We start from the raw sequence: 3,404 nt of genomic DNA, 5'->3' as shown, positions 1-3,404 counted from the left end.
ATTTATAAATAGAAAGATAGATTATATGACAAATAAAATAAACTATAGTGAACTCCTATGTAATGTATCCCACAATTACAGATATTTGTATATAACATAATAACAGATATAACACAACTGGCTTCTGACCTCCATCCATTCTATTCTCAGATGGGATGGAGGGGAACAGGGAGAGGGGAAGGACCCTACAAACAATGGTCTGATAGAAACATTAATTTCCCTTAAAATTATAGAAAATTTATATAGGAATTCAGAAACGGGGGAGATCCCTTCAGGCTTGGGGTAGTCAAGGAGTGTTTTACAAAGGTTTTTACAAAGAGGCTGGGTTACCTATAGAGGGGAAGTAGGATACTGAGCATCCCAAGTAGGTAAAACTATTAATAAGATCACAGAAACGGGAAAACTCTTTGTTTGGGGAGAAGTTTTGTTTTCTTTTTATAAATTTATTTATTTTCTTTATTTATTTTTGGCTGCGTTGGGTCTTTGTTGCTGTGCGCAGGTTTTCTCTAGTTGCAGCAAGCGGGGGCTACTCTTCGTTGCGGTGCACGGGCTTCTCGTTATGGTGGCTTCTTGTTGCGGAGCACACGCTCTAGGCGCACAGGCTTCAGTAGTTGTGGCGCACGGGCTTAGTTGTTCCGTGGCATGTGGGATCTTCCCGGACCAGGACTCGAACCTGTGTCCCCTGCATTGGCAGGCGGATTCTTAACCACTGTGCCACCAGGGAAGCCCTGGGTGGAGAAGTTTTATGTAGTGAGATAAAAAGAGATAAATATAAAATATAAATTAAGGTCAGATTATGTTATTAAGAATCAGACTGAGAAGTTTGGACATTATTCTTCAGGAGGGACCTGGGAAAGGTTTTTGTTTTTTTAATTGACACTTTAAAATATGCTTTAAAAAGTGTTTTTTAGAATCTTTGGTAGTCTATATAAAATTACCAAAATTTATATTAAAATACCACAATCTTTTTGGTATAGAGTTCTGAGTTTTGCTAAATGCATAGAGGTAGTATAGTATAACTACCAGCACAATCAAGATACGTAACAGTTTCATCACCCTGGAACTGCCCCTTTGCAATCAACCCCTACTGTCACCCACAACTTCCAGAAACACTGGTCTATTTTGACTTTTGAATTTTAATTTTGACTTTTCCAAGATGTCATAAAAGTGAAATCATATAGTATATAGCCTTTTGAGTCTCATCATAGTACATTTGAGATTCATCCATATTTTTGTTTATGTCAATATTCTTTCCTTTTTATTGTTGAGTTATTGTATGTATGTACCATTTACTAGTTGAAGAACATTTGGGTTGTTTCCAGTTTTTGGTGATTATGTGTAAAGCCACTATAAACACTTGTGTAAAGGTTTTATGTGGCATAAGCTTTCATTTCTTTTGGGTAAAATACCTAGGAATGGGATTGCTAGGTCAGATGGTAAAAGTATATTTAACATTATATGTAATTGCCAACAGTGTCATTTTGCATTTCTATCAGCAATTTAGGAGACTTCCAGTCGCTCTGATACTTCCTCACTAGCCTTTGTAATTGTCAGGTTTTAAATATTTTTGTTTTTGTTTTTAGCTATTTTAGTAGGCATGTAGTGTGGTTTTAATTCCATTTCCCTAAAGACTAATAATATTGAATATCTTCTTATATGTTTATTTGCTATCTGTGTATTTTTTAAAATTTATTTATTTAATTTATTTATTTTTGGCTGTGTTTGGTCTTTGTTGCTGTGCACGGGCTTTCTCTAGTTGTAGCGAGCGGAGGCTACTCTTTGTTGCGATGTGTGGGCTTCTCATTGGGGTGGCTCTCTTGTGTAGCACAGGCTCTTGGCACGTGGGTTTCAGTAGTTGTGGCTCGTGGGGTCAGTAGTTGTGGCTTGCGGGCTCTAGAGCACAGGCTCAGTAGTTGTGGCGCACGGGCTTAGTTGCTCCATGGCATGTGGGATCTTCCCGGATCAGGGCACGAACTTGTGTCCCCTACATTGGCAGGCGGATTCTCAACCACTGTGCCACCAGGGAAGTCCTGTGTATTTTCTTTTTTTTTTTTTTTTTTTGCGGTACGTGGGCCTCTCACTGTTGTGGCCTCTCCCATTGTGGAGCACGGGCTCCGGACGCACAGGCTCAGCGGCCCTGGCTTACGGGCCCAGCCGCTCCGCAGCATGTGGGATCTTCCCGGCCCAGGGCACGAACCCATGTCCCCTGCATCGGCAGGCGGACTCTCAACCACTGCGCCACCAGGGAAGCCCCCTGTGTATTTTCTTGAGTGAAGTATCTGTTCAAATCTTTTGTCCACTTAAGGAAATTCTATATTTTTTCTTATTAAGTTTAGAGGATTCTATGTGTATTTTGGATACAAGTCATTTATCCAGTGTGTGATTTGAAAATATTTTCTTTTCATCCTTAGGTTGTCTTTTCATTCTCTTAACAGTGTCTTCCAAAGAACACTACCTCTTAATTATGATGAAGTCCAATTCTCTAATTCTTTTTTTCTTTTATGGGTTGTGCTTTTGTTGTTGTATCTAAGGAATCTTTGCTTAACCAAAGGTCACAAAATTTTCATCTGTCTTCTTCTAGAATTTTTGTAGTTTTAGGTTTTCCATTTAGGACTGTAATCCATTTTGAGTTATTTTTGTGTAGGATGTAAGGTATGGGTCAAGATTCAGTTTTTTGAATATGTGTGTCCAATTGTTCCAACATTATTTATTGAAAATACCATCCTTTCTCCATTGGGTTGCCTTTGCACGTTTATTGAAAATCGGTTGACAGTACTTGTGTAGGCCTGTTTCTGGGCTCTCTATTTTGTTCCAGTGATGTATGTATTTGTCTTTTCACCAATACCACATGGTGTTGACCACTGAGTATTCCAACTTTTTTCTTCTGTTTCACAATTCTTTTGGCTATTATAATTCCTTTGCCTCGGGACTTACCTGGTGGTCCAGTGGCTAAGACTCTGCACTTCCAATGTAGGGGGCCCGGTTTAGATCCCTGGTCAGGGAACTGGATCCCCCATGCCACAACTAACTAAGAGTTTGCATGCTAACTAAAAAGATCCCGCATGCCACAACTAAAGATCCTGCATGCCGCAACTAAAAGATCCCGCATGCTGCAACTAAAGATCCTGCATGCTGCAATGAACATCCCATGTGCTGCAACTAAGACCCTGTGCAGCCAAATAAATAAATAAATAACTATTAAAGAAAAATTAATTCCTTTGCCTCCATATAACTTTTAGAATCAGCTAGTCAATTTCTACAAAAAGAAATCTTGCTGGGATTTTGATTTGAAATTGCATTGAATCTATGGACCAGTTTGGAGTGAACTGACACCTTAACAAAACTGAGATGTCCAGTTTACAAACATGGCATGCCTATCCACTTACTTCAGTTTTGTAGTTTTC

This window comes from Hyperoodon ampullatus (assembly GCF_949752795.1).
Source record: "Hyperoodon ampullatus genome assembly, chromosome: 1".
Taxonomy (NCBI): Eukaryota; Metazoa; Chordata; class Mammalia; order Artiodactyla; family Ziphiidae; genus Hyperoodon; species Hyperoodon ampullatus.
Note: the sequence above shows the minus strand (reverse complement) of the source record.